At 39.2% G+C, this 26690-nt stretch overlaps 1 protein-coding gene and 1 long non-coding RNA gene across 3 annotated transcripts in view; one reads left to right on the top strand and one right to left on the bottom strand.

The window, feature by feature from the left end:
- The window catches only part of rps6ka3b (ribosomal protein S6 kinase, polypeptide 3b), a 95856-nt gene that overhangs the window by 15611 nt on the left and 53555 nt on the right, over nucleotides 1-26690 (bottom strand). The window lies entirely within an intron of this gene.
- LOC123967818 lies at nucleotides 20180-21730 on the top strand. Its single transcript, XR_006824356.1, has 3 exons — nucleotides 20180-20250; nucleotides 20512-20799; nucleotides 21661-21730. It is a non-coding gene; the product is annotated as an uncharacterized LOC123967818 (long non-coding RNA).

Here is a 26690-nt window from a genome sequence, read left to right on the forward strand (position 1 = left end):
ACAAAGCTTGTTCAGTCATGTTTTTATCAACTTAGAAATATAGCAAAAATTCGATCTATGTTAACTTTTAAGGACACCGAGACCATTTTACACGCCTTCATCTCATCACGCCTGGATTATTGCAACAGCCTTTTCACCTGTTTAACCCAAAAATCTACTGATCGACTCCAGACTGTCCAGAAATCAGCTGCCAGGCTTTTAACCAGAACAAAGAAATATGACCACATTACTCCTATTTTAGCTTCACTGGCTCCCAGTATGTTTTAGAATTGACTTTAAAATTCTATTGATCACTTTTAAAGCTCTTCATGGCCTCTTACCTTGTTATATTTCTGACCTTTTAGTCCCATACGCACCAGCACGTACCTTGAGATCCTCGGGCAGAGGTCTGTTGTCTGTTCCAGAGTCTCGACTGAAAACTAAAGGGGACAGAGCGTTAGCTGTCAGGGCCCCGAGGCTCTGGAACAGCCTGCCCGAGGAAATCAGGTCGGCTGAGTCAGTGAAGTCTTTTAAGTCCCTTCTTAAAACATACTTTTATAGGAGAGCCTTTCCCGATCTTATTTGACTTTATTTTATTGTATTTTACAAATTTTTTATTTATCTTAAACGTGTATTTTAGTCTTTTCAATGTTTTTCATGCTTTTATCTTGTATTGTTTTTGTATTATTGTCTTTTGGGTATTATTGTCTTTACACTTGTTAAAGCACTTTGTAACTTGTTTTTGAAAAGTGCTCTACAAATAAAGATGATTATTATTATTATTATTATTATTATTACACGTGCAGCTTTAAAGCCCGTTACCATGGGAACTAACAACCATCCCTTCTTGGAGTCAACTAATGTTAGCTAGTAACAGTTAGCCGTTATCAGCCGTTAGCCCACCACCATCTGCTGCCTGTCACCACTATCAGCGATATAAAAGAGATTAAAAGGGAGGATTACAGAACTGAATAACCCTCGTTACGCTAACTTAACGTTACACTTAATGGTTTGTGCAGCAACAAATATGCCTAATCGTATCAACATAATATTAACTTATCTTATTGAACATTAGAGTATCTTTAACGTTTGTATCATTAAAATACCAACGAAAGATTTCCCCTGATAAGCAAGTAACTCAACGTTAATAGTCGGTTTCTGTGGCACTCACCTCAAAAATGTCTGCTTGTTGTCACTGTGAATACGTGCTCTCTTTTTATGTAGCGCCTGCTCTGCGTGCGCTGGTCAAATGTAGTTCCGGATCAAAAACTCACTTTAATGCTATGGTTTAATGGCAAGTCCTTGATGGTGGTCTCTGTAAATACTATTACAAAGATGTGGCTACTGTGTAAACCTGCTTTATATCAAAAGTGCAATGTTCACTATTATGAATCGGCACTAGATAAATAAAATGTATTTAATTTATTACAATGGTAATTTCAATCTGAATCTCAGGATACTGAGAATGAATTTTATTCTGGGGATGTGTGGAATTATTCTTATGTCCTGTATGTGACATTAAAGGCCACACTGGAAATTAGTAGGCTACTGAATATTTGAGTGCAGTGCTTTACAGTAAGGCAGAGGCTTGCTTTAAAAAAAATATATATATATATATATTATGTCAGCCTATGTAAATTATTTAAAACTTTTACTTACAGAATGTTTTATTTAGGCCTACAAAACATAAAGCCAATGCTTTTCTGAGGTCAAAGAGTCTCCTGTGGGGGCCCTGGAATATTTCCTTAGACATGTTGGGGGAGTTTGCGGGAAAAAAGGTTGAGAACCACTGCTTTAATATGTTATCATCAGGAAACATACATTCTTTAAGTGTTGTTGTTTCTTCAAAAGACTAAAAACAGAGTTTATAAAACCTCTTAAGAACCTTACAAGGGCTGAGCTGGTTCTTTACATGGTAGCGGTACTATATAGCACCTTAACCACCACAAAGAACCAACATATTTTGTGTGTAAGTACATTTACTCAAGTACATTCGAGGCACTTAAACTTTACTTGAGTATTTCCATTTTATGCTACTTCATAATTCTACTCCATTACATGTATAAAAGCTTTAGTTACTAGTTTAAATAACAGTTTAGAAATAAAAAAATAAAAAATTCAAATAATTTACAAAACAGCAAAGATTAGAGAAAAGTCCAAAAATTTACACAGATTGTATCAGAACTTTATCTCATTTCTGGACCCCTAAGATTCATCTGGTGACCCTTCAGTGAGATGGCCCCCTAGGTTGGGAACCACTGGATACAGCTATCAAATAGTATATAAAGTAATGAAAACTAGCTCCACATCAAGCAGCCACAACAGTAAAATGCCAGGTTACTGCAGGGCTGATGAGTGAAGTGGGAACAGGTGTGTAGATGGGTAGAGCAGTCAGGTGATGTGGAAAGGAGGGGAAGTCTGAGGGCTTCTGGTGGACAGATTGAGGATAGCAGGTCTGAGGAGTTTGGGGTTAAACACAGAAACAGATGGAGAGAAGAAGGCTTTTTTTTTTAGCAGATGGTATTTGTTGTGGTAATTTAAATTGTTTTATCTTTTATGTTCTTTGTTTCTGAAAGGTGCAATATTTGTTTTTTAAAAAGGTGATAATTAAATGGATGTTAAAGATTGAGGCAATTAGTAGATGGCGGAGACATGGTTTCCATGTATTGCGAACACTTTAGATTGCCAGGTATAAAACGTCAGACCAGTAGGCTGGCCTTAGCTTGACATTCACTAAGTTACCACAGCTGATTTAATTCTTTCAGTTCATCAAACATTGTTGACAGAGGACGTTAACAGTCCTGTAAAATTCATGCAAAACGCCTATTCAAGGCATATCCAAAGTAAATTGAATGTAGTTCTTGAACCATTTGGAGTAAATGCACATGTAACATAGTTAAAGAGGTTCAGGTTAAATTCTACTAAATGGGATTACTGTGCCACCTGCTGTCATAAAGTTGTACCTGCAGCAAACTCTAGTAATGACGAAGGATTATGGGTAATCCTCAAAGCCACGGAGTAGTGATGGCAAGTTCGACTTTTTTGACAGACTCGTTCATTCAAATCTCGTTCATTAAAATGAACTAATCTTTTTTTGAGTCATTTTGTTCATTTGAACTAGGCTGGTTATTGTGGCGCTGCAGCCCTCTAGTGGGCGATTAAAAAAACAGCGCTGTTCTCAAACATGGAAGGCTGCCTGGCTTGCTTTAATTGACAAAGTATGATGCAAACATTCACCTCTTGATCACTCTCTATCATCATTATATAAAACCCCCTTGGGCCCACAACCAAATTCAAACCATGTCAAAACCACAGAAATATGTTGTCTATATGCAATCCACTACTCCGGCTAAATCCTTCCATTTTCACAATCTTTCCCGAGTATACAACCAGACCAGCCATATAAAGGCTGATGTATATAATTACAATCATTATCTCTGACGTGCTCATTCATACAGCAGCCTAACTTCCCTATCCATGAGTAAAATATTAATATCAGATTTGCGTATATAGAAGTAATAAGCTTGATACACCATATGAATAAACACACTCATATTAAAACTCAACCAATTTAATAATAATCTGGATCAAGCCACCAAGTTCTTAAAAGAACTCCAGCACAGAGAGAGGAACAGAGAAATAAACACATTATATAAACGCAGCAGTTTGGCAGGTCTGGACGCAGAATGGGCCACATCAGGTCCGGATTCTGCAGACAGAGAAACACACATGAGCACATCGCTCTCCAACACTGCAGGTTGTTCACCAGTCACAAGCTGTGAAACAACAGCACGGCTCTGTTGATAAATTTACGTTATGTTTAAAGTTATGTTGCGTTCTCTGGCGGACCTGGATCAGCTGTTAGCTGTTTACAGAGCTAACGTTGCTAGGTGGCTGTGTTTTAATCTTTTAATGACCGGGCACTCAGCCACAACTCAAGTCCAAGATCCTTCATGCATGCATGAAAATGAACGCATTACTCACTGAGAAAACCCGTTCCCACTGAGTCATACACACAATTAGGTCTTATGAACGCCCCTGGTCTCCATTACACCGCTGATTTACATTACTGGATAGTCTACCTTGAGATCCTCGGGCAGAGGTCTGTTGTCTGTTCCAGAGTCTCGACTGAAAACTAAAGGGGACAGAGCGTTTGCTGTCAGGGCCCCGAGGCTCTGGAACAGCCTGCCCGAGGAAATCAGGTCGGCTGAGTCAGTGAACTCTTTTAAGTCCCTTCTTAAAACATACTTTTATAGGAGAGCTTTTCCCGATCTTATTTGACTTTATTTATCCCTTTTATTTTATTCTATATTCTTTTGGGTATTAGCTATTGTCTTTACACTTGTTAAAGCACTTTGTAACTTGTTTTTGAAAAGTTCAAAAAAAGATTATTATTATTATTTATATACAGTCAACAACAATAGTCAGTAATACAGTTTATATCAGTCTCGCGTTCACACAACTTACAGTTCTGCTTTCCAAGTCTTATAATTCTCCACAATAACAGTGAACATTTTCCACTGCACATTAAAACAAAATATGTTTCTCTGCAAAAGTACAAAGAAAACTTAAACATGAAACATATTTTCAAACCTGTATATGAGTAAAACATAAAGTAAATAATCATATTACCCCTCAAACAGCATTAGCTGGTTGACTTAGGCAGTTTAGCTGCTGATGTTGACTGACAGGCATCTAAGCCTAGTTTCAGCCTACTCCCACACAAGTATTTAAAATATGTCATTGATGACATATGATTTCCGCACAGTGAGTAGCGTCACCTGAGATTTTCAGATATGAAGTTAGACCAGTAGGCTGGCCTTAGCGTGACAGTCACTGTGGATTTAATTCTTTCAGTTTATCAAACATTGTCGACAGAGGAAGTTTAACAGAAGGATGACCGGGATCAGTTGTGTCGTGTTTGTGGTGGTCCTGGCCTTTCTGCTGAGTCTCACAAGAGGAGGTGAGTGAGGGGTTCACAGCCCGTCTGATCTTATTACACTCTAAACATAATCACAGATATGTTTAAACTTGGTGCCTTTTGTTGTCATGGTTACTTTCACCAGAGACTAGAAGATCCTCCTTAAATGAAGATCAATTTATAATAAAATTTAAAAGTCTGTTGACCTAAAGTTACAGAAAGAAGAAAGTGGTATCCAGCCATTAAGATTGCTACTATGTTTTAAAATATCATCTGAAGATTATCTGAAAATTATTTGTGTTACTGTTTGTGACAATTTTCACATTTAAAACTGTTCACAGCTGTCTGACATTCATCAAAAATAACACAAGCTGCTGTTTGAAAACAATAAACATTCATTGGGTGGAGTCTGAGAGAGATCTCGCACATAACACCAAAACAATTCTTCTCTAATAAACTTCTTATGATTGATTCTGGATGTCTTGTTCATAGACACATTTACCTCAAATTCAGTCTGACATATTTTAGATCTTTGGGCACTTAAGGATCTCCACTAGAGTTTAAATTAAAGTTCTGTTTCACTAGCAAGAATGCGAGAGCGAAGAAGAGGAGCTGCAACATGTGGGTATTTATGGAAATGCTGGCGATGATGTGTTTGATGTGTGGCCTTGCTCCTGAAACTCTGCTAATTAGCTCCACTTTAACAATGTTTGGTTTGAGGTTTAAATTAGTTTTCCCTGTAACAGTTTTAGTTACTCAGACTTATATTTAACTTACCAATACAACAAGCTCATACTGTAATCTGAGGTTTCATAAAAACAATGTGCCTAACATATACAAATAGATAAAATAGGTGTATTTTAACTTAGGTCTAATGTAAAGTGGTGAAGTCCACATTGACTGTTTTTTATCAGTATAAGAATCAACAAAAACATTTTAATGAGAGTCAGATTTGTGTAAAAGTAATCTGCTGTAAAGTAGAAATCATCATCTTGCACAACATCCTGCAGAACCTGTCGGGCTGCACTATTTATCACCTGCAGCTGAGGTTTTAAATTCCTTAGGATGACATTTGGTCATTTCTGAAAAACAAAATGTCAATCATCATGAACAATCATCAAAAGTCATGTAATGAAGACCCAACCTATGTCACTCATCTTATAGCATTTTGATATTTATACTTGCAATATTTTTTATACATCTCTTCATTGAAATTTAATGTATGCCATTTGTATGTACTGTAAGTGTACAGTATGTGCATATGACAGCATTCAATTTGTATCTGTATGTTTTTCATGTGAGACACAGGCATGAATATACAGAACTAGTTTATAAGTGTACATTGTCCAATCAAACTTTATTTCCACAGCACATTTAAAAACAACCAGATTGACGAAAGTGCTGTACATGGACATAAATCAATAAATACACAAAATACATACAGCTCTCATCTCGGATTAAAAGCCAAAGAGTAAAAATGAGTTTTAATTTACGATTTAAAAACTGGAAGGCTGGGGGCCAGTCTGACATGAAAAGGAAATTCATTCCAAAGTCTCGGGGCTGCGACTGAGAAAGCTCATGAGCTGTGTTTTAGGCAACAAGAAGTGACTGGTTCTCTGACCTTAATGACCTTGAAGGAGCATGATCAATAGATCATATAGAATAGAATAGATCAATAGAATCTAATAGATTCAATAGATCAGTGATATAGGCTGGAGGTCCATGAAGGGCTTTAAAAACAAACAACAGAATCTTAAAATCAAACCTAAAATTAACTGGGAGCCAATGAAGTGAGGCAAGAGCAGGCGAGCATCTTATCTATGCACCATCACCACCCCGTTTTCTACAAGGACTAACATTAAAACAAAGTTAATGTTTTAAGTCTCTTAATAAAAGGCACATTTCAGTTATGTTAGTGACTATAAATAATAACCAGGCCTTTAAAGGCAGCTGAGTTGGATTCAGCTGTCATTTTATTGAGCTGAACTTTGACAGATGTCTCTTTACCTGATGTGTTGCAGATGTTGAGGTCTCCTGTGTTTTCATGCAAAGCTGCATCTTACTGTGCAGCTTCCAGGGCGGCACTGATGTGGTCATCCACTGGATACAGGTGACAACAGGAGACACTAATGTCCACTCCTACTACCACAACCAAGACCAACTCACACACCAGGGCCAGAACTTCAGAGGCAGGACATCACTGTTCAAAGATCAGATCTCCAGAGGAAACGCCTCGCTCCAGCTAACAGGGGTGCAGGTTCAGGACCAGGGCACATACAAGTGCTACACCAGCACCACCACTGGAAAAAAGGAGTCATTTATCAGCCTAAAAGTGGACGGTATGAGAAACACAAGGAGAGAAAGAAACAAGCAAGTACATTAACATTTGTGTGTTTTCTGTCTAGCAGAATTTATTGTTTCTCATAGGCTGTGGTCACTGAGCATGACAGATGTGGCTGCATAGAATTTATAATGAAAAATTGCCTACCAAAGAATTTTAGAGAAGAAGTGTCATCTGTCATTAAGCTGGATGAAGTCCCTGTCTAACCCCAAAGCATCCACCACTGGCATCAAAAAAATCCCTTTGTTTGTGTGTGCACATCAAGCTATTTAATCTTCTCTGGGTCATTGTTGATCTCAGATATATCTTTATACAACGGGGGATTGGGAAATACCTCTCAGCACTGATGGATGGTGTAGAATAACTTCAACTTATGCACTTGTTATAACTTATGCACCTCGGGCAGAGGATTTTTGCCACAGGATTGGCATTCATTGCCAATGCTACTGAGGATACTGTTGGGCCTCCTTAAACCCCAGAAGTCTGAATCTGGCAAAATATCCAGCTGTGCACGGTGAGTGACAAAGTCAAAATCCCTCATGTCAAGATCCACTGTGGAAGACAGAAAAGGGGCCTTTCAGCTGCAGACACAATCATTTGCTCCAGAGCAGCTGCCACATGCAAGTCTCTCTGTTGGGCAGAAAGTGTGTAGGTTAATATAGCTCAGGGCCATTGTCCTGTTTAAAGCTTGCTGCAAGTCCATTCAATGTCCAGACATACTGCAACCCCATTAAATGCCGGTCCACGTCACATAATGGGCAAAATATTGCAGTATGTGGCAAGAATGTCATTTAGTGCACAGTCAGAAAGGTTGAAGCGTCAGTCTGAGGTAAGTCAAATAGTTAATAAAACCCTTGTGAGGGACACAACTATCTTCCACCCAGCGGAAGAGAATAACTATCTGCTCTTTATTTGAAATTTCTGCAAATATTGCATAAAATTCCCCACAAATAACCCAGTTCCCAGAACATTTTTGCTCGCTTTTGACACAATGTTAGCCACTGGAAGTCTTTGAACCACAGCGGTTGAACAGAACGGCTTTTCTGTGTTACACCATGTTCCCGAGAGAATAGCTGGGGTGTCTGGTTGGTGAGATTCCTGCAACAGTCACCGGAGCAGTGGCCTTCTGCTGGGCTTGTAGAAGGAGCAGAAGTGGAAGCTAGAGGTGACGGAAGCGTTAATGTCCAAGGCAGAAGGAGGCATATGTTACCAGGGGGAGCAGCAATGACAACGACCGGCAGGCAGAGAGGCCAATGTTAGCTAGAACAAAGGCAGATGAACTTTACAACTAACAGAGGTCATTAGTTCAGCACCAGGTGAGTAGCATTTGTGTGGGAACCATAGACTGTACATAAAGGTGGGAAAATGTATTTTCGATGTCCATTGGCGCACATACAGTTTCCTGTTAACAAAAAACAGGAAAGTACTTTGACTTCTTGTCAAATTTACAATGTTGATTGAAAATCTGCAATAAAATGATTTTCTTTGTTTAGAATAAAGAGAAGAAGAACTGTGGTACTTAGCATGAACAGTGATAAACATTGAAACTACAGAAGCTCAAGCTCAGGGAGCCCATAGATCTATATTTTCACCACAGGTAACTGTTTTCTACCACATTATCTCTTTAAAGGAATTGATATGAAGTTTCTTTTTTCCTTTCTTCCTGCAGCTCCGATCCGTAAAGTCGACATTCAGCAGGTGGAAAACAGAATCACCTGCAGCTCAGAGGGGATCTACCCTGAACCTGAGCTCACCTGGTCCACCAGCCCTCCGTCCACTCTGATCTTCAAGAACACAACCACAGTCCAGCAGACTGAGCAGCAGCTTTACAACATCAGCAGTTATCTGATACTTTCAGATAATGTTACTGATCTGGTCTACAGCTGCACCGTTAGCACAGGCAGAAAAAGGAGGAGAGCCACTTTGTCTAAAGGAAGTAAGTAAAGACCTGCTGCAGTCACTGTGGACCTTTATGTGGTGGGTAAGGTTGTATCAAACAGCTGCTATAATGTGTTCGTAAAGCCAAGGCTACTCTATCCTCAAAATGAGTGATTATAATAATAGATAATATTCCGAATCTGGAACTAAATGCGCATTACAAAACAGATTTGACCACTTTTGTTCATGTGGTTTTGTGTTTCTTAGCTATTATCAGCGGTTCAGACACTGAAACAACAATCTCCTGCACTTCCTTGAAAACTCCCCTAACGGGCCTCGTCTGGAGATTCAACCACAGTGAGATCATCCTGAGCCAGACCAGGACCAGCGTCCCCTACACAGTGTCAGAGGAGTGGAGGCAACAGGTGAAGAGTGTGTCTGAGTCAGGCAGTCTCAAACTACAGGACTTGTCTTTGAAACAGGAGGGAATTTACACCTGTGAACTCAGCAATGCTGAGGAGACCCATATAATGGACACCTTTCTAAGGATAAATAAAAGTCCAGGTAAGTTAGCATAAGTCACAAACTCTTAGTTTATATAGCTGTTTTTATCTGTAATATCAATACGATGGGATGGGATAACTCTTTCTCTCTCTGTCCTCGTTTCCTGTCTGTATCTCTATTACTGAATATCCGACTCTTTTTCTATTTCAGAGAGTTCAATCAGAGGTCGAGGAACTAGAGGCATCGTGGTGGCTGCAGCCTTTTTATTTGTAGGAGCAGTCGGCATAGCAGCCTGTACAATAAAAAAGTAAAATGACAAATTTTCTAATTAATTTAATAAATTTTGCATATGTTTTTTGAATATAACAGTTGTAACGTGCAACTACACATAACTTTATGTCCTTGAATAATAGCAAAGGCATTTCTTGAAACATGAAACGAATATCGTAGAAGCATTAAATAGTCCTACAACCCATAAAATACAGTTTTCCAATATAGCCAAAAAGTGATAGCTTTTTTATTGAGCAACACGTTCTAATCATAGGGCGTCAGTATCTGATGCACAAGGTACCGTTCAGCGTTTGAAACGCCATGGGCTTTCAAGTATTACTGACGGGTTAGCATTAACAAATTAGAGACTAAACACACTGGTAGCCAATTTTTATTACTCAATGATTTAATGAAGGAAGAAAATATACAAAAATGATAAATGTTGGTTGTTAAAAAATAATAAACTATCTGATGGAAGACTATTCATATAAAGTGTAACCAATAATGAATACATTAATATTATTCAAACATTATATTATTATATCAACAATACAATTTGTACAGTATATAAAGTCACATTATCGTACTAATACACTCATTTATATTAGTTACTCATCCAGGTTGTAGATAGTAACTTTGCAGTCAACAGGTTAAACCAGAGCCAGGATGCCATTCCAGCCAGCAGGGGTAATGAGGTGAAGGATTTTCCATCTAAAGCCCACCTTTATCAGCTTTGATTCACACACAGAACCTCAAACACACTTCAAACTGATGACCAAAGCACTGATCACAGAGCCTCACCAACAGTACAGACAATTCATTTAAACACACAATAACAGTGTCAGCTGCCTCACACTAAACTGTGTAAAACTATCCAGCACCTTTGCACCATATAAAACCCAGGGCTCTGACCAGATCACTGGAGCAAACAGCTCATGTTACACTTTTTTCCAGAATCACACTTTCCACCCATTACTTTTATGATCTTTGTAGTTTATGTCTCTGTGTCGATGTCCCCATACTCTCTCAGTCACTTTGGCGTATTTTTTACCTCCTCACTGATAATGTTGCTCTGAAACCTGTCTATTGATCAAATTGTGTTTTGAACATCTTAGGTAAACAGAAAGCAGCAGAATCGGTCAAACAATGGAAGAAAGGAACTTCCTGCTGAAGATACAGAACAGAGCAACACCTTGAATTATGACAGTTCAACCACTGACCATCTGCCTCAGGGAAATGACGACTCAAAAGCAGAAGAAGTGGATACAGAAGGCACTTACTGAGGACTGAAGGATTAAATATATGGTCTTTACCTTGTGGAAGCCAAGACAGACCAGTATTAAGTTGGTGGCTGAAATAAGAAGTTTGGGTAGCAGTTCAACTGAGCGGAAACTTTCATAAAATATGGAGAACCTAACCTTGAGAACAAGACCTTCGATTCTGTGTTTAAACACGTCCTGATCAGACAGATTAAGGACACTTTGTTCTGAGACTGCAAGACTCTGCACTACACTGCTTCCAATATGCTTTGCAGGGATGTTTTTAGGCAGACTTTGGTTGATGAAGTACAGCCTGCTGTTTCTGCAGTACCTCGTGTCTTGATGAAGTAATATAAAAAATAGACTCACAGAGGCTGCTGGACTGGAGCAGAGGCAGTTCTGGTTTGTCTATAAAAAGCATGGTGGTTATTTATGATGGAGTGGTTTATTATGCTGCTAAGAAATAAAAATGAAGGCTACATTTTCACCGGTAAACAAAGCTGGGAGGGGTTTCTACATGTCAGGTATTGTTGAAGAACCTGCCGCATACTTAAGAGATAAATACATAGATAGAAAACTTTATTGTCATTGTCACATGTATAATGAAAATGTTAAAGGGCTGACCAGCCAGTGCATCATTCCTAAATATAACTTAAAATAAAAATAGTACAAATAGTAAATAAGAAAAATAGTAAGATTGCTGCATAATAAAGAAAAATGAATTCACTGAAATATAAATGCTGTATTAGCGAAAAAGAAGCAATGACAATCTGTAATGACAGCTGAAGAAAAACAACACTGAGTCTCATTATCTTTCGCTGACTTTTCAGAAATTACCTTAATAACAAGCATGAAAGTGAGACATTGTAGTTTTCGGCAGCAGTTATGTGTTTCACAATCAGTGTAGTTTTTATAGTGGGGTTCCAGGTTTCTCTGCTGTAGTAACTGAATCATCAAAACTAAGGCAACTAGCTAGTGAGCAAATCTGGAAACACCTGCTGCAGCTGCAGATGGTGTGCAGAGGTGCTGGATTAACTACTATGGTTTACTGTCTGAGAAGATTAATGTGCTTTTTTGTACTTTTAGTAGTCAACAATTCATTGTTTTTGTATTTTTTTTTTACACAAAATCTATTTTTAATTATTTCCTCTTGTCCTATTTGAATTTAATGTTTAAGATCATGTTGTTGGTGTCGGGTGCAAATCTCCACAAACTAAGAAAATTATGTTTGTAGATGACGTACTGATTTATTTTATCCACAAGGGTTTGAAAAGTTTGATATGTGCTGAGGTCCGAGCTACTTGTCTTTACGTAAAAAAAAGTGATATGCAAGTATGACAGTGAGAGAACTTGGTGCATTTACACCTTTACCCAATACACTACAATACCGTAATTTAATTGGTTAACCAGTCCTTCAAATAGGACAAGATGTTTCTTGGTCTAAATAGTTCAAAATAGTTTAAGATTCTTAGTCAGTTTAGTTGTTGTCTCCTTGTTTAGTTTGTTTTTAAACTTTTTTTTAACTCAGGTGAAGGACAAAATAAACCAAAATAAATTCAGAGCTCTGAGAAAAATAACAAACCTCATTAAATAAAACCAATGTTCATCTACCCAGGTAGTATTTTTTTTAAATCATATTCTTTGAATAGAGTGTTGTGAGATCTCAGCTCTTATCTGTACAACGTGAACAACGTGTACAACGCACACCCGCTGTGTGTCCTCTGCTCCTCTGTCGAAAGTCGTCTGCTGCTCTGTTGTATGTCGATCGGACCACAAACTCTCTCTCTGTGACATCATCAGACACACAAAAAAAACTACCTGCACAAGGTAACATTTAATTATTCTCTTTTAAATGAAGTTGAGACCCGATTTCAAACTAATAAATGGATTTACAGTGTTCAGGTTTACTATACAGTCCTCTTAACTGCTGCACATGTAAACCCTTGACACTAGCGTACCCCAGTTTCCTCTAATTGTCACAAAATCCTCTGCTGAACCTTGAGCAGCTGCTCCCTACAACCCCTCAGGACAGACTGCGTTCAAAAGAACCCCCAAAACTGACTCTTTTCCTTACATCTCTACTCTCTGCTCTGTGTTGCTCATTTGTTTCCTGCTCTCTTGCTTCACTGCCTCTCCAATGAAAGGCTGTTGCTTCTCACTCTCTCTGCAGCTCCATCACTGCCCTCTGCTGAACAAAAACAGCTACTGCAGATGAGAAAAAGACAAGGCAAAGAAAATAAGTTCACCCTGATCGAGGCTACTTCGAGTGGGTTGCACAGTGGGCTACTTGTTTGTTATTCGAGGTATTTATCTGTGCTTAAAACAACCTTCAACGTTGTTCGTTGAGTCTAAATACAAACATGAGGCTCTAAACTATATATAAGGTCAAGACAGATGCTGTTGAGGGACACATAAACATCTGGTTAAGACTATAAAAACTCTTACTGTTGAAATTAGTATCTTTTTTCTGATATATTTATTGCACAATGTTGACTTTTCCAAGTGTTTAATGTAATCAGTGATTCGACTAACTCTCATGTTTGCATTTTAGTGCCAAAGTGTGTGGTAATTATACAAATACTTACAAAAGAAAAAACTTTTCAGAACTTTCATTTCATTTTTTAATCCACTAGCGTGTACGTTCTGTTTCTATACATGAACATGTTTGCAAAAGAAGATTTAAAAACAAAAAGGCGTTTTCCAAAGTAAAGAAGTAAAGAGTAAAGATCTATCCCTGCAAATAAAAACACAGGATGAAGTCATATTTCACTCTTTAAGAATGTTGAAGTCTTCTTTCTCAGAGAGATTACAGGTGGTTTGATAGAACACAGATTTGGTGATTTGATTTTTCCTATTTGGACGAATGATGGTGGCTTGTTTTGGAAACTATAACAATAGACTTATCGGACGGGGGCTAGAGGTGTTCAGACAGAGTAAATCTGCTTTTGTCCTATTTGGAATCACTGAAACTCTTTTTAGAGGATCTGCTGGAACCAAAACTCATGATGTTACAACTCCGGTGCTTGCACAATATTAAATATATTTTAAAAAATAATAAAAAGTAATTCTTTGCATCTGAGGTGTCTGAACCATCTTGTGGATTTCACTTATTATATACCTTTATGGTTTAGGCTGCAGTATGACTTTGACAGACTTTTACAAATAATAAATATGTACATCGCCCCCAGCCACCTTCAGGCTTGGACCCCTAATAAATAGGCCATAGAGGCAGCTACACCCTGCAGATGGCCTGAACAGTGAAGGTTCTGCCCTGTTTGGGATGAGAGAGATGCTCTGATATCAAAGCTCAGGGGAGCAAGAAAGAATTTTGCTTTAAAAATAAAATTGCTGCTGTCTCCTGTGCAATACTGTAACTATTTCTGCAAACGAACTATTAACTGAAGCTGTTAAATAAAATGCAGTGAAGTAGCTTAAAAAGTAGCCCATAATATTTCCCTCTGAGATGTAGTGGATATTTGCCATCCATTACATCTCAGACTGATAGAGGCTGAGATTCTCTCTCCAGATCTGTCGCTACTTGCCTTGTGCAGGTTTCACATGCCTTGTAGGAAATGAAAGGGGTTGATTCCTGTAAGTTTAAAATAAAAATTAGGCGAAGCTTACCCTATCACGTGAAACCATATACCAAGGAGTTTTTCTTTTGCACAGTCGCGATTCACAGCAGAGGAAGGAGGATGGTCGGGATCGGCTGCGCTCTGCGTTTACTGACACTGTCTGTCCTGTCAGTTCTTACCGAGGGAGGTAGGTGAGGCCACAGGCGTCGCACGTGCCAGTGTATCCATAATATGCTGTAGCCCAGTAAAATTGTCAAGACCACTTGGCGTTGTTTTGGACGTGTAGGGCTCTTTTTTATATCCCGTCCCTGCAAGTCTCCTTCGGCTGACATCAGGTCTATCACATGCTCATCAGCACTACAGTTGTTGATGTTAAAAAGAGGCTGGATAATATGCCAATTATTGTTTTCAGGGAGGTAAAAGACTCAAGTAATTACAGAATGCCATCTCTTATTTATCAGTGGATGCTTTCAAGGTAGGCTAGATTGTGTTTTTCTAAATGTAAATATATAAAATCCATCAGCCAAGATTTAGGCTACCATAAAGAGCTTTCTTTATACAGTGTTATACAAAAAGGGAACCATGTAGTCAAAGAACAAGACTTGTGATTTGATTTGGAGAAGTAAAATTAAACACGTGTTTGAAACCAGCCTGCATTTAGGCTAAGTGGTTAAATATAGCTAATGTAAAATCTTTAACTGAGTCAAAGACAGATACAAATACAATATGCACTTCCCACATGAACAAATACAAAACAAATGTATGGTTCAGTGGTACAATTCATTGTTTCAAACTGAGGTAATTTTTGTTTCTTTCGATGGCTATTGTATTTTCATGTTCAAATAATAACATTTCTTTTTTCCAGTGTAGGAGGGTACGTGGATTTGCAGTGTTTGAGTATCAGTTTAATACGATTACTGATAAAAGAAAAATCCAACTCTGCACGTAGCTCATTGTATACTGTAGCTTAAATGTGATATTATAGATTCATGCTTATTGGACTGTAGCAAAATTCAAAAGATTGAGTCTGATACTGAACATTGGTTATCAGAGGTTTTGGGGGTGAATTGAATTTTAATCAATAATTAATTTTCATATTTCAAGATATGCTACAGCATGCAATGAGTCACACAACAGTGGGTTTAGGTTTTGCTTAGCCAGAATATTCCAAAAGACAAGGTCAGAAAGAGCCATCCATGCCTCTTCTTAGCTATCTGTTCTTTATGACTATGACTACTATACTAATTAGTCTGAGCCTCCTCACACACCACAGAGGGCACAGAGGTGGCAGTGACCTCTCCGGGTTTTAGAGCCTGGCCATGATTCAGCAGTTTACACCGAGAACAATGTTTCTGCCACAGCGACCTTGCAAATAGATCCCTGTGCATCAGATAGAAACTATTTTCATGTGAGCCACACCATACTCATTTACGCCCTAAAATGTGTAGGCTTTTAAATCATGTCCACACATTGTGAGATATTGCAATCATGACCTGGATTGTTACATTTACAAGGAAAATATAGACTAAGTAATAAAACTTTGGTCTCAGCTTCCAAACTTTATTTAAAAAAGAGGTTCAGAACTCGTTCAGTCAGGATTCATCACCAGATGGTTTGTTAGACAGTCAGAGGACACACACAGCTCTGTCCCAAACAACATGAAAGTGTTATGGAAAGTTTGTTCCCTGTGTCTCCTGGGGCCTCTACTACGAAGCAAGTTCACCAAACTCAGGATATGTTTATGTTATCTGGCTTCACTAACCCCAACAAACGCAATCAGGCTACGCAATCATTCGATGCTGGTTATCAACTTGGTAATTCAAACCCAATCCAGTCATGTATAGGCCGTGTCGTCACTGAATAAGTGGTTGTTTCAACTCAGTTTCAAGAACTTCTCGTCACTTAAAAAATCAGATTAATTTATTTAACGCACGCAGAAACGTTCCCAACATTGTTCGAAATTAACTTCAAAAAGCAACAAAACGAAAAATCCATTCATGCCATAAAATGTGCCAAAATATTGGTTGAACGACTGAATACCGATGGCCGGTACATGACCAGTCTGTAGAATATTAGAAACAAATTAAAAACAAATTCACATTAAACTTAACTTCAATACCAAACTATGTGCTCATAATATTTAGTCTCACATAAAAAGAAAAATTTAACCATTTCTTTTAACGGATGCGAGAGATTGTGTGAAAACGACTTGGGAGCAAATGAAAAATACATAAAAAAAATATATAATTCAAAAGAGTAGCATAGGCCCTTTCTGTTCCTCAATTTCCCTGTGTTCCTGTTTTGCCCTGTTTTCCAGGCTGGTTCTCTCTCTGTGTTTGACTGTGAGTCTGTAGGCGTGGCTTCCAATCAGCCAATCATCCTGCTCAGTCTACTCACCTGCCTATCATCACGCCACCAACCTGCATTATATCCAAGGGGGTAAGCCAGAAGATCGAGCAGTGAAGCCGATCAAAGCCTGAATGGAAGGATTCACGTAGGCCCAAAAATTATGTCATAACCCTGCGACACCCCATCGCACCTGAGTCATGTAACTAAGGGCGTTACTTTGTGTTGAACAGTGGTGGGGACATATAGGGGCTCAGATTAAGGGTGTGAAGAGACACTTAGCTCGCGAGACATCACAAGACACGATATTAATTTCATGAGAACGAGACAGAAAGATCCTTAAACAGTGTTTTAAAGATATCCTCAATGCAGAGATATATGAGTGGGATGTCGGGGGACCTCCCCAAGGACATTTTTGACCATTAAACACTTAATTTCCTGCATTCTGGTGAACATTCAATGTTCAAATTTATGGTGGAAATGTTTTTATTTATATAAAAGGAAACAAAAGATTCAGGTAGCACGTGACATTTCAAAATAAATATAATAGAATCTAAGTCAGTGCAGCTCTCAGGTATTCTGTGTTACTTCTGTAGATCAACACATATGTAGGCATGATTTAGTCTTCCCCCCTCTTTTGTCATGTTCAAAGGCAGAGAACGGAAAACTTGGCCAAAAGGAAATTGTGTCCAGAAGTTGTTAAAGTTACTGATTGGTGCATGCATGCTTTTGGGTCATTTTATAATCAGTAGCTGATTCAGTAGCTTATAACTGCACATTTGTTTCTCCTATATTTTAATTGCATTGTATGTTTTTTTATTGTGCAAATAAACCTTTCCCAAGGCATTGTCATTTGTTATTTAACTTCAAGCTATATTTCAGATTTTTAATGCTTTTAAAAAAAATTTGTCTTTAAATTATGCTTTAAAAATTTGGTGGGGACAAAATCAGCCATTTCAAAAAGTGGTGGGGACATGTCCCCAACGCATGACACACATGTAATCGTATTGGTTAGATTATAAACTCATGGCAAATCAAAACTAAAATTTAATTCGGTCATCAGTGACGCTGCGTTGGTGTTTTTGTAGGTGGGCTGATTAAACAGTGACGATCCAAATCAGACAAACACACTGAGCAAGAAGACTTTTGTTTGTGCAGCCATGCAGCTACCAGAACTGCGGTGTTTCTGCCGTTGCTCTACGTCACTAAACCATGTTTATGCTGAGCGATCATGCGCAGTAGACACTGGTGCCAACGGGAACTAGCCTTGTAGTAGTATTTCAAAGGTCTAAAATTCAATGCTCTCCATTCAAACCTGCGTGGTGACTTCATCCAGCTCCACTGACATCTTGCCAGATTTTTGTTTGCTTAACTCTTAATTGGCAATCGATTAAATACTGTCTGACTTTTTCTCTTGTGAGCTTTTGCTTCTCGGTAACTGGTGTCTTCTGTGATCCAAGACCATCGCCTGCTTCCCATTTGCTTCCTGCCAGTCTGCAAGCCACACTTCCCTCCTTTCGCCTCTCCCCACGCCATCTTCAAAGCCATTATCTCCACACTCAGCTTCAGATCTACAACCCAATTATAAAACGTGCCATAGTTAAGAGATTGGTCTGGCTTTCAAACAAGAATATTGGTGAGTGAGAACGAGCAGCTTTCAGGCAGTTTTGTACAATGCAATGAGGGAAAGAACCCAAATGCTGACAGTTCAGTGATTTAATGATAAAAGGGTGATACATAAACTTACCAGCAAGGGTATCAAGTCCAAACAGAAGTAACTAATCATCCACAGGTAAACAGGAATGGGGCAGGAAAAAGGTGCAGGCAGGTTCAGGGTAATTGGGGAGTTAGGAACAGATGAGCAGGTGGATGTAGAATCAGGAGCAGAGACCTGTTGGGAAGTCTGAGGGCATTTGGTAGATGGATGGAGAACGGCAGGTCTGAAGGGTTGCTGAAGTGCTCTGAAGTCATGCGTAGGCTCGAGAGAAGTGCGAAGCCAGCGACAGAGGGGCAGATAGAGCAAAATTAAAAGAACTGAGGCAGCTGCTGAGACTGCAACAAGCAATAGGAAAGCAAAGGAATGTCAAATAAGCTACTAACCTTAGACTAACCACTTAGACTTTATTGTCATTCAACTGCGTATTCACAATGTACATTTGAGTGAGATTTTGTTGTAAGGCTCCGAATAAAAAACAGAAGAAAAGTAAAAGAAACACAGTATAAAATAGGATAAAAATATTATAAAAGAAACATAAACCGAATAAAAAAATATTGTGACATTTGTCAGGAATGAAAAAAAAAAAAAATAATAATAATATATATATATATGTGTGTGTGTGTGTGTGTGTGTGTGTATATGTATATATGTATATCTTTAAAGACCACTGACTTGGATTTTCCTGAATTGAACCTTAATTACTATCCTTACTTGATACTCAGATATTGAGGTGTCCTGTGTTTTAATGGAGAGCTGCATCTTACCGTGCCGCTTCCAAGGTGGCACTGATGTGGTCATCCACTGGAGTAAGGTGACAACAGGAAACACTCCTGTCCACTCTTACTACAACAACCAAGACCAACTTGCACTCCAGGACGAGCACTTCAGAGGCAGGACATCACTGTTCAAAGACCAGATCTCCAGTGGAAACGCCTCGCTCCAGCTGACAGGGTTGCATGTTCAGGACCAGGGCAGATACAAGTGCTTCACCAGCATCATCAGAGGACACAAGGAGTTATTTATCAACCTAAAAGTGGACGGTACAAGAAACACATAACTGTCAACTTGTGTCTGTGCAGTGTATTTCTAAATGTAGCTTTCAAAAGTGTGTTTGTGTTACACGGCGAATAGACACGTCCATGCAATGTGTTTTTACGTAACCGCACAAATTTTTGCTTTGTTTTTTGTTGCAGCACCAGTTGCTAAAGTCGACATTCAGCGGGTAGAAAACAGGATCACCTGCAGCTCAGAGGGGATCTACCCCGAGCCTGCGCTCACCTGGATGACCAGTCCTCCATCAAACGTGCCCTTCAAGAACATAACCACAGTCCAGCAGACTGAGCAGCAGCTTTACAACATCAGCAGTTCTCTGATGCTTTCAGACAGTGTTCCTGATCTGGTCTACAGCTGCACCGTCAGCACTGGCAGGAACAGGAGGAGAGCCACTTTGAGGCAACTCTGTGAGTATCACGTCTGATCTATCGTGGGTGGTGATGGCGCAGTGGATAAGACGCATGCATTTGGTGTGACAGACCTGGGTTCGAATCCACTGTGAGACGCCAATGTGTCCCTGAGCAAGACATTGTGGTGTGTGACCTCTGACATATATAGCAATTGTAAGTTGCTTTGGATAAAAGCGTCATGTAAATCTATCAAGTCAACCAGTAAAGCCCTCACCCTCCCATTTTTCTTTTGACTGTTTTTTTGTTTTATCATTTCAGCTTCTATCAGTGTTTCCAGCACTGACACAACAATCCCCTGCATTTCCTCAAACACTTCCCTTCTTAACTTCAGCCTCGTCTGGAGATTCAACCACTTTCATATCATCCTGAACCGGACCAGCGCTAACGTACTCTACACCGTCTCAGAGGAGTGGAGGCAGCATGTGAAGGGTGTGTCTGAGTCAGGCAGCCTCACGCTACAGGACTTAACTTTGAAACAGGAGGGGATATACACCTGTGAACTCAGTAATGCTGAGGAAACAGACATAACCAACATCATTCTGATAGGTAAGATCAAATCTAGCTGAGTAAAAACTTTTGTTTAAACTATAAGCATAAAATCACAGGTTTACAACTGGCCATGGTTTTGACCAGTGGTGTAATTTAGCACTATTGTCACGGCCCAGCTCATTGTAAGACAAACAGGTCTACTAAATTAAACATTTAAATAGTGCGGGGAGTGGATGAGTGAAAATGTGCTACATGGAGATAAGATAAGGAAACAAAAGCCACAACGCAGAACGTGTGTGTGTGTGTGTGTGTGTGTGTGCGCTCATGGGGCTCCCATGCTGCCGATTAACCTCCAACAGGTCTGCATCCCTGGAGACAGAAAACAGCAGCAGAACAAAGGAAGCAGAGGGGCTGTCACACAATTCAACCTATAGATGTAGGTACCTTTATAGGTGTTTGCTAGGGTATCATGGGTCTTTGTTAAGGTGGTGGTTGCCATGTGGTTGTTGGACTTTGCTGGGTGGCTGCTTGGGCGTTTTCTAGGGTGTTGATAGGTGGAAGGGCGTTTTCTAGGGTGTTGATGGTGGAAGGGCGCACTTGCTTTAAACAAGAACCAACAGCTGAGTGGTCGGTGTTGTGGATTGATACATGTGTATAATGAATCTTCTCTGTGAGATAGACATCTGAGCAATGTCTAAATCTCTCAAGAAGTTCTTCAAATTAAAACCGAAGGTGTCTGTGAGATGTCCAAATCATCCAGGTCATAGTAATCCAAAGAAGGTTAAAATCAAGGTTGACTGGATTTGGATGAGACTTGAAAACGCTGACGGTGTGTTTCCCACTTTGATGCTACAGTAATTATCAGTCGGAAGTTTGTTTAGTAGAAATTTCAATAAACTGACTCTTTTTCTGTTTCAGGGAGTCAAACGTATTTCACAGGCGTTATTGTAGGTCTGGCGGTTGGAGCCCTTTTGGTTGTATTCCTAGCAGGCCTTGTTGTACGGTACTACAAATACAAATAGGTAAGAAAAAACAATCTGCCTTCATATGCTAATTATTTACTGTCTATGTTGTTTGGACTGATGATGTGTGTTGCACACAGAGAGGAAGTAGATCAGACATAAAAATTTAATGAACTTGGCTAAATTGAAGAGCTAAATAAGAAGACACAAGCAGAGTGTCACATCATGCACAGCTAATCGAAAAAGACAAAATCTGACTCAGTAGTTTGAAGATAAAAATTAAATCTAACAAAATGAAGGCTATGTGTTGGCTGCAAGAATTTATTTTGTTCTGCATATTGTTCTTTATACTGAAGTCTCACTTTGATGTATTTTACCAATGGATTCTGTTTTGTTTTGTTTGCAGTAAAGAAGAAGAAATCAATGAAGAGAAACAAGGTCATTGTGTAGAAGACACAAATGTTTGACTCGATAATAAACCCCAGAGTAACTACTTACAAGATGTTCAACAACCCACTGCTGCAGTGAAATCCAGATCACGCTTTGCTGCTCTGAAGTGTGACTGCATTAAATTAATGTGAGCAAATGCTCTATGGAGAAATTCATGTGAGATGGAGAAGAAGTGAAATTTATGCATGTTTATACACATTTCACAACATGCCGAGACAAATCAGCTGCTAGAGTTTAGAGAATTTACAAATACTTTCTCATCAAATGTATCAAAATTAGTGCCGAGCAACAATTGAAATTTTTAATTGCGATTAATCGCTTTATTATATTCAAATTATTCAATTATTCAGATTATTCAAAATTGAATAATGAATTCTAGAGTAGTGTCTTGTGCACTTTTAATTTAAATGTACTGCTATATACACAAAAGTGCAATAACGTGGTTTGCACTTTAAACAAATAAGGTGCTTTTTACCAGCAGTATTCCCTTAAACAGTAGCAATAAAATATTTCTTGTAAATCTCAACTTAAACATTAATGTAATCAAATTAAAGTCTATTTGCCACTGTCAGGGCATTACCTTTTATCTAGCTAGTTAAAACAAGTTAGAGTCAGGTCAGTCAGGTACACTAGCCATGCGCGTGCCAGTGTAAACATGAAGCAGATGGTCTATTTCGTAGTTACAGAGGATTGGCGAAAGAATAAAGTAATGCAGACGAAGAATCAGAAGAGATTGTGCTGGAACTGTAACACCGGAGTGTGGCGGTGGAAGACAGACTGGAAATCGTTCCAAAGTAATTACGCCGACATGCACCGTACAAGTGCAGGCAGATAAGTGTTAGTTGCATGGTACAGAATATTTTAATAAAAATACCAAGTCAAAAACTCAGTAGCACCGTCTGTCTGCTTTGCATGACTTATAAGACCAGATTGTGATTGTCAGAGAGCCAAATGTAAGCGGCTGCGTCATCGTTTCTAAAGTCCTCCGTTTTTGCCCGTCTTCACTAAAACGCCCTGGAAAATGAGTGTTTCCAAAGTTCTCCGTTTTAGGTTTTCGTTTTCGACATTTTAGTCTGGACGGGAGGTGCAAACGTAGCAAAAGGTCTCCGTTTTAAAATGAAAACGCAGTAATGTAGATGGGGCCAAAGTGATGCTGTAGCAGCAAACCTCTGCTTTAAAAATGCTTTATTTTTACTCATCTGTTTTTATATGTAGGCTTTAGTTTACTTAATTATTTTTATTACTATAATTTTTTAATTTTTATTTACAGGTTATACACTCACCTAAAGGATTATTAGGAACACCATACTAATACTGTGTTTGACCCCCTTTCGCCTTCAGAACTGCCTTAATTCTACGTGGCATTGATTCAACAAGCTGCTGAAAGCATTCTTTAGAAATGCTGGCCCATATTGATGGATCGCATCTTGCAGTTGATGGAGATTTGTGGGATGCACATCCAGGGCACGAAGCTCCCGTTCCACCACATCCCAAAGATGCTCTATTGGGTTGAGATCTGGTGACTGTGGGGGCCATTTTAGTACAGTGAACTCATTGTCATGTTCAAGAAACCAATTTGAAATGATTGGAGCTTTGTGACATGGTGCATTATCCTGCTGGAAGTAGCCATCAGAGGATGGGTACATGGTGGCCATAAAGGGATGGACATGGTCAGAAACAATGCTCAGGTAGGCCGTTTGAACGATGCCCATTTGGCACTAAGGGGCCTAAAGTGTGCCGAGAAACATCCCCCACACCATTACACCACCACCACCAGCCTGCACAGTGGTAACAAGGCATGATGGATCCATGTTCTCATTCTGTTTACGCCAAATTCTGACTCTACCATCTGAATGTCTCAACAGAAATCGAGACTCATCAGACCAGGCAACATTTTTCCAGTCTTCAACTGTCCAATTTTGGTGAGCTCTTGCAAATTGTAGCCTCTTTTTCCTATTTGTAGTGGAGATGAGTGGTACCCGGTGGGGTCTTCTGCTGTTGTAGCCCATCCGCCTCAAGGTCGTTGTGGCTTCACAAATGCTTTGCTGCATACCTCGGTTGTAACGAGTGGTTATTTCAGTCAAAGTTGCTCTTCTATCAGCTTGAATCAGTCGGCCCATTCTCCTCTGACCTCTAGCATCAACGAGGCATTTTCGCCCACAGGACTGCCGCATACTGGATGTTTTTCCCTTTTCACACCATTCTTTGTAAACCCTAGAAACGGTTGTGCGTGAAAATCTCAGTAACTGAGCAGATTGTGAAATACTCAGACCGGCCCGTCTGGCACCAACAACCATGCCGCGCTCAAAATTGCTTTCTTTCCCATTCTGACGTTCAGTTTGGAGTTCAGGAGATTGTCTTGACCAGGACCACACCCCTAAATGCATTGAAGCAACTGCCATGTGATTGGTTGATTAGATAATTGCATTAATGAGAAATTGAACAGGTGTTCCTAATAATCCTTTAGGTGAGTGTACTTTCCTAGCTCAAATTTCCATTTCACCTTAGTCATGTCATGTTACTATGGTATACTTTAGTTTTTTCTCTTTGAAGCACATTGAGTCTACACTGCTTGACTTGCTGTATGAAATGTGCTGTACAAATAAACGTAACTAATTACCATAAAAGGAGAATCTTTTTCTTTAGTTTTAATTGTGTCACATTCAGGGGTGTTTTTAGGATCTTGAAACATTGGGGGCTTAACCCAGCCCATAAAACTTCATATCTTCACATAATAATTGACCTCCACCCCCCCAAAGTTAAGTCTGTAAAGCAGTAAAGCAACAATAAACATCCTCTACTTATACGGCACAACAAAACTCACAACAACACTAATAACTGTCTTATTTTGATGTTGCTAAATTGTAATGTCATGTGTCTAATTATAATAATATAACAACAAAACTGCGACAGTATGAACAGGGGGGTCGTGGGGGTACTCCCCCAGAAAATTGTGAGTGTTAAACACTTAATGTCCTGCATTCTGGTGTTTTCCTGCATCAGTTTCTGCATCAATTTATTGTGGAAATTATTTATGTAAAGGGACACACAAATTCAGGTAGCAGCAGGGCGCTGAAGATGAATCCGTTTTCACTATTTCACTTAAATGACTTGAAGGCTGGCAATTCTGCCTTTAGATGTTATGACTGATTACTCTTGGATTACTCGGTTGATCGTCCTTGTTGCTGTATTGGGGTGAGTATTTAAGAACATTTTGATATTTTATGACCTTGTAACTGATTATTTTACATGCCACGGATTCTGCAACCCGTTGCACCACTACTATCCATGGTAGTGTGGGGATTTAATTCTTTTGTGCAGTTTTGTTGTGCAGGATAACAGCCCCTATGTGTCCACATGAGGAAAGGTCAAGATAGGCTATCAGAGTAAAAATGGACTGTCTATTGCATTAGACTAGGCAACTTGATGAGTTTGTTTTTTTTAAGTAGCCCATTAAAATATTCCTGCAAATGCAGTTGTAGTGGCTATTTGTCCATAAACTTAAACAAAAACAAATAATAACAAACTTCTCAAATGGCCACTTGAGGCTACGTCATGGTTAGGCTTTACGCAGGTTCAGAGGTACCAAAGCAAAGTGATGTCCATAACAAGATTGAGTTTGAGGAGGTTTATTCACACACATAAGCAAGCTTACAGACATTTCTGCTGCCTCTCTCACGCTGGTAAAAAACCATATGCCCTCGTGCCTGCAGCACCTCTCACCTTGACCTACTTATGCAAATGAACATAACATCATGTGACCAACAAACGACAATACAAGTAAAGCATAAATACAAAATAAACCAAATTAACTTTAACAAGAAAAGAAAAGAAATAAATTAGGCTATAAATTAACTCAAACCCAAAATAAACAAAAATAAGGATATAGCTCCAACAACCCAGCCCCTAATTGTAACGGTACTTTACCCACAATTAACCTTAGCTTTAACACAAAGGAGCTATTTTCTAATTGTAGCTTAAACATTAAACTGGAATCTTCACATCTTCAGATTCTCCATATCTGAAAGAAACAAACAGATGGAAGACAGAGATAGGAGAAAGAATGAGTCGTATAGTCAATTATTAGCCTCCAAGAGAAGACAGAGCTTGGTTATTGGCCTGTTCAGGATGCTGATCTTCGTTTGGACCTTCACAGAGCGAACCAGTCCTCTAGAGTCAGCTGTGGTGCTTAGAACTCTGCCCATCATCCATGAGCCTCTTGGAGCTGTGGCATCAGCGATTACGACAATATCTCCTGGAATAAAGTTTCTCTTTTGCTTCGTCCATTTTTGCCTTTCTTGCATTACAAGCAAATACTCTGCTGTCCACCTTTTCCAGAAAAGTTCCGCAACGTACTGCACTTGCCTCCATCTCCTCTTAATGTACAGATCAGATTTCTCGAACAGACCTAATGGCAGAATGGGCTTGCCTTTTAACAGGAGAATGTGATTTGGAGTAAGCGCTTCTAAATCATCGGGATCTTCTGAAGCCTTAGTTATTGGCCGGTCATTGAGTATCGCTTCCACCTCGCAAAAC

The sequence above is a fragment of the Micropterus dolomieu genome, linkage group LG01 (genome assembly GCF_021292245.1).
Source record: "Micropterus dolomieu isolate WLL.071019.BEF.003 ecotype Adirondacks linkage group LG01, ASM2129224v1, whole genome shotgun sequence".
Taxonomy (NCBI): domain Eukaryota; kingdom Metazoa; phylum Chordata; class Actinopteri; order Centrarchiformes; family Centrarchidae; genus Micropterus; species Micropterus dolomieu.